This window comes from Macrobrachium rosenbergii, chromosome 4 (genome assembly GCF_040412425.1).
Source record: "Macrobrachium rosenbergii isolate ZJJX-2024 chromosome 4, ASM4041242v1, whole genome shotgun sequence".
Classification (NCBI taxonomy): Eukaryota; Metazoa; Arthropoda; class Malacostraca; order Decapoda; family Palaemonidae; genus Macrobrachium; species Macrobrachium rosenbergii.
The window spans coordinates 74,964,850-74,974,849 of NC_089744.1; positions in this window are offsets into that span (position 1 = coordinate 74,964,850).

A 10,000-nucleotide genomic window follows, 5' to 3' on the forward strand; every position below is an offset into this window, starting at 1 on the left:
CCTCGATGGCTCAGTCGGTTTACAGCAGCAGCTTCGGACTTCGTAGAGGTCTGTGGCGCGGGTTCAATCCCGCAAGCCGGCTGATCAGAGAGGCAGACACTTTGCTATCCGTGTAGACATCCCGGGATTATATATGTAATCAACGGATAGGTTTGCTTAAAAAAAGCAAATGGATGTTACAGACTAAATACACACACAAAACAAAGCCACTACAACACCTTCTAAAAACATAGCAAACATCTCACACGTCTCGAACGCTCGCCATACCCGCGCAATAACTTCTCGCTGCTGGGAAGAAAGGGCGTTGGGTCTGGTATGATACATGAAACATACGTACCGGGGTCTAAGCGATGTCAGGCAGGGCAGCCGATCGAGACCACAGGTCTACCCCAAAGCCAAATCCAAAAGTCCTTCAAAGAAGGCATCGTGCTTACCCCATACAAAAATGGGAATAAAAGCACGTTAAAAGAAGAAGAATATATATATATATATATATATATATATATATATATATATATATATATATATATATATATATATATGCGTGTTTATGTATAAACATATATGAATATCTACACATGTCTTGATACAGTGTTTCTATTTGCAAAAAATATTAATATATGTCGGAATCGTTACTATAATTTAAAACATTATTTCCATCAAAGGTACAGTTAAAAACCACGGTTGCTAGAATTTCGCTAAATAACATTAATTCTTGTCAAGCAGCTTTTCTGTAGAAATTTGCAATTCCTTCTCCAAATTTTTTACAGTAACCATATTAGAAGTTCTGCATTGTATTATTTTTATAGTAATCGATAGGAATAAGATAATATCTTTTTTCTAACACGATATTATCCACACCAATTGTGCAGCATAATATTACTTGTTTTACAGTAATCGATTGGAATACCATAATATTTTGATTCAACGCAATGTTATCCATATCAATTCGGAAGCGTAATATTTTTTTATAGTAAGAAATTAGAATACAATAATATCTTTATTCGCATCTTAATATTATTCACACCAATTCTGAAGCGTAACATTAATTTTTCTATAATAATCGATTGGAATACAATAATAATATTTTAATACAGCACATTATGTACAGGAATTCTGCAGCGTAATATTATCTTTTATTTATATAGTAATCGATAAGAATATATCTTTATTCCGACAAATTATTATCTACATCAGTTCTACAGCGTAGTAATTTTTTTTGTAATAATCAGTAAGAATACAATAATATCTTTATTCCTACAAATTATTATCTACAGTTCTACAGAGTAATAATTTTTTTTATAGCAATCAATAAGAATACAATCATAACTTTATTCCAACAAATTATCATCTACATCAGTTCTCCAGCGTAATAATTTTTTTATAGTAATCGATAAGAATACAATAATATCTTTATTCCTACAAATTATTATCTACAGCTCTACAGAGTAATATTTTTTTATAGTACTCAATAAGAATACAATAATATCTTTATTCCTACAAATTATTACCTACAGCTCTACAGAGTAATAATTTTTCTTATAGCAGTCAATAAGAATACAATAATATCTTTATTCCAACACATTATTATCTGCATCCACACGAACGGTCTAAAAATAATTAGTTCAACACGCCCCCGGAGCAAGTGCATTGAATCAAGGCAACAGTCTGAAACTGTGAGCATTTCAAGCAACGCAAATAAGAGGGAAATAAATCTATTTTGATACGGTGATTTATGAAGTTGTCTGGAAAATAATTTTCACAGATAACAAAGCTACTAATGAATTTCTGTCCGGGGAAAATCAAAGTTTGAATGATACGAAAGAGAACGGAGAAATTCTTCGTTCATTCCGCTCGGGGAAGGTGGAATGAATAATATAGTACAGATTTGTTCTCTTATGATTTGCGTGGTTTCAGCTAAATGATACGAATACTGCGTATGCGTCAAGAGAAGGTAAGGATTTCCCCATATGTGGGCATATGAAACGGAAGTAGGTGGATTGTGCAAAAGTCTACTCATAAAGTAACGCGCATGCATGTTCATGTTGATGAAGACATGATATATATATATATATATATATATATATATATATATATATATATATATATATATATATATATATATATATATATATATATATATATATATATATATATATATATATATATATATATATATATATATATATATATATATATATATATATATATATATATATATATATATATATATATATATATATATATATATATATATATATATGCATATATATATAAATTTACATACATACATATAAATATACATCTCTCTCTTTATACCATACATACATATATATGTATATATATATATATATATATATATATATATATATATATATATATATATATATATATATATATATATATATATATCATTTTGCATCTACGCCTATCACACTTACGTCATCATCACCCTCATCACATTACATATTCCAGAGAAGCTTTGAATAATCCCTCACTCGAAACGAACACTTGATGCCTAACTCAGAGCAACGAACACGTACATATACTAAAAGTTACCTTTAACTTCACGAAGTACTGCAATTCGCACGTAACTGCTCAAAACTGACGCTTGATATTTTGCAGAGCCTAGTTACAACGACTTACTGTAATTCGCTCCCGGTTTCAGGACGATTCAGAACGAAATTCAGAGCGATTTTCAGAAATTCGTGACGGAAATTCGTGACTGGCCTTGATTGCCTCGTACGCCATTCGCGGAACTGTGACGACAACAAGCAAAGGGAATGAAGAGCTCCGAAGTTTCTGTTTGAATACTGATTTCCCCCGACTGCTAACTTGCGCACTTTATTTAGACACTCTCCCTTTTAGGCGGGTAGCGTCATTCTGCTTTGGAATATTACGGAGAAATGTAATGAATTTTGAAAATATTACGGGTGTAGTTAAAGCTGGACTAAATGAAATACTTTACGCGCTCTCTCTCTCTCTCTCTCTCTCTCTCTCTCTCTCTCTCTTCTAGCCCATCGTTGGCTGAGTCGGTAGAGCTTCAGACTGTCACTCGATGGGCCGGAGTTCAATTCCCCCGGCCGGCTGATGAAGAGCTAGAGGAATTTATTTCGGATTCCACAATAAGCTGTAGGTCCCGTTGCTAAGTAACCAATTGGTTCTTAGCCACGTAAAATAAGTCTAATCCTTCGGGCCAGCCCTAGGAGAGCTGTTAATCAGCTCAGTGGTCTGATAAAACTAAGGTATACTTAACTCTCTCTCTCTCTCTCTCTCTCTCTCTCTATATATATATATATATATATATATATATATATATATATATATATATATATATATATATATATATACATATATATATATATATATATATATATATATATATATATATATATATATATATTTATATATTTATACATATACATATATATACATATGTAAATTTATACACACACACACACACACACATATATATATATATATATATATATATATATATATATATATATATATATATATATATATACACACATATATATGTATATACAGTATATATATATATATATATATATATATATATATATATATATATATATATATATATATATATATATATATATATATATATATATATATATGTGTGTGTGTGTGTGTGTGTGTGTGTGTGTGTGTGTGTGTGTGTGTAACTGAAATACCAACAATGTCCTCTTAACTACTCGAATTCTTTGCGCTTTCTGGATACTCTTGTCACTGTGCGGGTTCGTTTCTCGCTACCGGACATCTTAATTGCTTCGTATTACTTGCACTTGGATTCAAACGCTTTGTAATGACAAGCGTATCCGAAAAGCGCGAATAATTCGAGAAGTTTAGAGGGCATTGTGGCTATTACAATTACATATATATTCTCTTCCTGTATATATATATATTATATATATATATTTTTATATATATAATATAATATATTCATATATTATATATACTGTATATATTAATACATTCATATATATATATATATATATATATATATATATATATATATATACATATATATATATATATATATATATATATATATATATATATATATATATATATATATATATATATATATATATAGAGAGAGAGAGAGAGAGAGAGAGAGAGAGAGAGAGAGAGAGACAGACAGACAGACAGACAGACAGACAGACAGTTATTTACAGTTCGATTTTGGTTAATAATTAATGGGAGAGACTTATACCTGCCCGTGCATCCATGTTAAATATCTAAAAGAATTCTGCTATACAAAGAGTACCACAGGCAATAGATTGAGAGAGAGAGAGAAGAGAGAGAGAGAGAGAGAGAGAGAGAGAGAGAGAGAGAGAGAGAGAGAGAGAGAGACAGAGATGAATAAATAAAACCCGCACATACGTCAGGTTCGTAATTCTTTGCTAATTTAATTTTGCCGAAGAGACGTAAATGTCCAAATCCTCTTCACGGAATAATTTGTAGTTTAGTCGTCAGGTATTATTATTATTATTATTATTATTATTATTATTATTATTATTATTATTAATTATTAGAAATTAACCCACCGTTATGTATATGTACATATATATAAAGATAAATCTGTACAGATTTATCTTTATATATATACGCTATATGCATAACTTGGATTTGTTTCTCCATTTTAAGACTCATACTACTATGAATATTTATTATTATTATTATTATTATTATTATTATTATTATTATTATTATTATTATTATTATTATTATTATTATTCAGTAGATGAAAAAAAATAGGAAAGAAGAATCAGAGAGAAAAGAAGAGAGAGGGAGTAGAGAGGTTTAGGGGGAAAAAAAGTAGGAATAGAACTGAAGAAAATGATGAAATTTGGGGCAGAAAAGGAAGAAGAAGACAGGAGTGCAAAAGGGATGGAGAGATGAGGAAATGGAGAAAACAGAGAAAGGGGGAATGGGGAAAAATTTAGAGATAGGGGTGGAAGGAAAGAATAAAGAGAGCCCGAGGAGAGATAAGGGTTAATAAGGACTTGAAGAAGAATGAAATAGGGAAGATAAGAAATTAGGAGTAGAAAGGAAAGGAGGATGAAGGAGTTGAAGGAAATAAAAAAAAATAGAAGCGAAAGGGGAGAAAGAAAGTAAGGGAAGTACAGAAAGTTCAAAAATAATTTTACAAACTTAAAGTTTGTCATTCAATAGTGAAAAATATTCACGACTGAGAATTCTTTACTGATCAAGCTTGAGGTTTCAATTCTCGACCAATAATTTATGATTTTCCAGAATCGTTGATTGCAGAAAATAAATTTGTTTGCAGGAACTTGGTACAATCAGCCATTGGGGACGGTCACTCAGAAATCCTGGAATGAATGAGGTAAAAAAAAAAGTACCATCACTTGTAAAAGGTATTACAATTTTTACATTTTTGTGCGAATATTTGTTGTAGTATTTGCAAAATAAGAAAAAAATTCTGCTTCATATGCGCCCATAGTATCCAGACAGGTAAAAAGAGGGGAGACAAATAAATGCTGGAATTAAACACTGTAGATAAATGCTTAATCACATTACTGCGCGGTAACGTATTGATCTATTTAGCATGACGAAAAGCACGAATTATCCCACAAACGTAATTAGTGTCACAGAATATCAGGCGCTCAACATTAGAAGGGGATTTCTCCCCAACTTTTGAAAATGGCGTTTTTCGCCTGATCGGCTTAAAAATAATCTCCCTTTTTTTCCAAAAAAGGGGATGGGGTTGAACAATAATTTTTTTATGTATACTATGCTATTCCTGATCGCAAATACTTCATCTCATACAGAATTCAACTTTGTATCTTGGAAAATAAAAAAAATTAGAGCAGGTTGAATTTCCAAAACTTTGATGGCTTATAACTCCAAAACTTTTTTGAGTGGCAGGAGCGCCTCATATGACGTACACAGAAAACGTTACATAAATATACCATCTGACGAAAGCACAACTACACAGCTCCAAACGGTGAGGATTAATGACATTTTCTAAGACCCCGTAAGGGAATAGTGCCGTCAGTGCACCTCACGGAGTACACTGTAGGAGGCATTACTAAAGGTTCTTTGAAATGTCCCTTCGGCCCCTAGCTGCAACCTCTTTCATTCCTGCTACTGTACCTCCACTCATTTTATCTTTCTCCCAACTTGCTGTCCATCCTCTCCTAACAATTATTTCATAGTGCAACTGCGAGGTTTTCCTCCTGTCACACCTTTCAGACCTACCTACTCTCAATTTCCTTTCCAGCGCTGAATGCCCTCTTAGGTCCCAGTGCTTGGCCTTTAGCCTAAACTCTATATTCCATTTCATTCCATTCCACTCCATTCTCTTAGAAATTATGAGGAATTACGAGGACTCATTCCAATGCAAATTACCTTCGTGTTTAATAAATTGACAATGAATTATAGATTAGACGAAAAAATTTCGGTCTGCACTGGATTTTGGAAAAATTTTTTCCGTCACGCTCGAATTCGACGACTGATTAATTATGCATTCTGGGAAATGGTCGTATATCTCAGTTTGAAAATAGACAAAAGGGGGTCTTTTGGAAATAGACATAAGCGGGAACTTCATATTATTGACATGTTCTGATTTGCGCTGAAATACGAATGAGTTTTATTGTTCATCAAAATCACATTTACAAAAAGTAAAGTACACTAATAGAAAAATAATGTTAGAGGTAAATAAATAAATAAATAAATAAATAAATAAATAAATAAATAAATAAATAAATAAATAAATAAATAAATAAATAAACAAGTTTTTTATTTAATATATAAGTGAATAATTGAGCGGATACAGTTTTGCAAAATTGGGGCAATTTTCAATTTTCGCCAAAAAAATTAATTATGAGGAAAAATGTTACCGTTTCTATTGAATACGCGATAATTGGGTTGTCAAAATGAAACCAGAGTACATTTAAACTTCCATGCGCTCAGTGACTCTAATTACCGTGAAATAAATAACGTAGGAGGTCAGTTTATATATATATATATATATATATATATATATATATATATATATATATATATATATATATATATATATATATATATATATATATGTCATGTTTCATTTATGACATAATTAAGAAAATACAGTTTCTTAGTAAATCTAGGACTGTTTCATATATATCTCTATTGCACATGAAAGGAATGCTATTGCGAAATCTCAGTGCGATCAAACCAGACGCAAACGTCATCGATAAGTACCTGTGTAGTGTCTTAAAGACAGTGCGTCATCATACATTAGCATGCGTTTGCATAGGCTCAGCGTTCTCTTTTTGATCAGAGCTGGAGGCAAGAGTCACGTAGCCGTGGGAAGTCCTTGGAAACGAGGTCATATGTTTGTTCGTGTGTGTGAATCTTAGTCTTGCTATGTAAAAGTGTGAAAGCTTAGATATTAGATCGACATGGGAGATCATCCTGTGCAGACCAATTGTATTCTTTTTGTATAAAGTCTTTTTACCAAATACAAGAAAAACCACTATGGAGTTTGTCTGAAATCCTGCAGAACATTGGTCTGATCTCCCAAAAACAGTCTTATTCCACAGCCATGAAGAAAATGAAGATGTCACAAACCAAACTCTGACTGAGTTCCAAACACAGTCCTTATAACCAAACACAGAGGGAATTTCTGATGAAATACCTCCCATAACAGTGGTGGCAGCAATCACAACCCAGCTTCCCCATATATATATATATATATATATATATATATATATATATATATATATATATATATATATATATATATATATATATATTCACATATATTCAACAACACATATATACTGTATGTATATATATATAGTATATATATATATATATATATATATATATATATATATATATATATATATATATATATATATATATATATATATATATATACGCTGCACCAAGTGCTTTCGAGTTTAGATCCTGCAAGCATTTTCAAGGTACTGACAATGCAGGAAATGGTAGACACTGTCACTTTGCAATTTACGTACAGAACCAAAACGATTGACAGTTAGTAAACACGGCTACATGGTCGACTATCCAACTACTCTATTAACCAATGGCTCATCTTCTTTGGAAAGAACAGTACTCACGTTAAAAACATTATATCTCTTTATTTTCATTTTATTTAATTTTATGATATTGCGTTTAATGTTGACATCACAAAATACAATTTCCTTTTGCAGTTCTCGGCCTAATCCAGAGTTTGAAATGATTTGCACAACAAATAAATCATTGGTCGTATGTATTTTCCGTTCTCACAGAGTACTTGTGAATTTGTAGGCGAACAGTTGGTAATTTCCAGTTCAGGATTTATCGTAGCCAGGACACAAAATCAAACATACAAAGTTGGTCCTCGGCCTGTGGGGAAATTATTAACTAAGATACAACAGGGACGTCATTCTTGAACACCAGCGAAATAGCAAATATCTTAAAAAGCTAAGTAAAAGGATAAATGTTTATAAAATAATAAAACTATAACGTAACTGTGAAATATCTGCCAGCAGACATAAAGGAGGTGTTTATTGCTCTCATTAAAGCTATAAGCTAAAAATTCTCGGTGCTTTCTGTTAAAAATTCTCGGCATTTTCAGTTACATATTCTCGGTATTTTCAAATAAAAGTTATCTAACTTTTTTTATTATTTCATTATCTTGATGAGCAGGGCTACCGACTGTAAAAATACGCAAAAACCTGCAGCCAAAAAATTAACTTTACATTTATGGAATGATTTTAAAAGAAATGTATATGAAAATATACATTAATCTCATTAAAAAAACAAAATTTAAACCTATTTAGAGTCCTAAATCTATAACATCTAAAAGAGAAAACGGCAAAGGATTAAAATCATGTTCGTCTTCCAGCGTAAAATTGAGGGATGGTGGTAAATAGTTCAACCTTTTCAAAAGATCACTGCCATTCTCTGATACCGGCCTGACTCAAACTATATCCTCAATATATCAAACTCTAAATATGTGGCTGGGTAATATTCGTGGTGCGAATTTTGTTCACAAAGCTTTATATAAAAGTTGATTTTTGAAGCTTGCTTCCAGAAGCCGTTTCAGATTTTTGTCTATAAAGATATCTATCAAAAGTAAATTTTACGGTCTGTTATTCATAACCTTATGAGGTGAATAACTGTTATTCATGGTAATTTTAAAAATATCCATTCAGATCTCGGTTGAATATTCTTACAGATCATCAACAAATACTTTGATTGAAATCTATGTATATTCTTTCGGGAGTCACATGGATTGTTCCCCAACCCATAACAAAAATTATATAATTTCATCAATAGTATAACTAAATGCTAACATAATACATATCCAATTCCTTAATATTTGATATCTTGCAAGTTAATATGATTGTTGAAAATCATATAAAGTTTATATAGGAATTCGTTAGTCTCAAGGATTCTTCCCCAAAGTCATATCAGAGTTTCTTTTCATTTTCATTAATAGGTAAATAAAAACTTTCAAATGCAATATATCTTCTTTATTGAATATTTGAAATTATGACGGTCAATAACTTTCATATCAGATTTTTATTTGATCTTCTATTGAGAGAAAACTGAATTTTCACGTGCATTATTTCCAGTTCCTGAGTATTTGAAATTATGCGGGTCAACAATTTTCATATCAGAGATTTTCATTTTATTTTTAGTAGCAGATAATTAAATTTTCACAAGTATAATAACCAATTCCTGAATATTTTAAGTTATGCGATAAAATAGATTTATAAAACTCAAAGCATGACTTTAAAAATCATTCAGTATTTTCCATCAAACTTACTACGTCCTGCAACCAGTATTTAGCCTGTTGAAAATTGTCTAAATTCATCGTCAATCAACGTTGACATAACCACATAAAATCAACTGAGGTAAAATCTAATCACTTCTAAACATTTCAGTCAGAAACGTCTTCACGAAACACGTATGGTAACCATTCTTTAATTTCAGTCCTAATTTAATTTTACATACC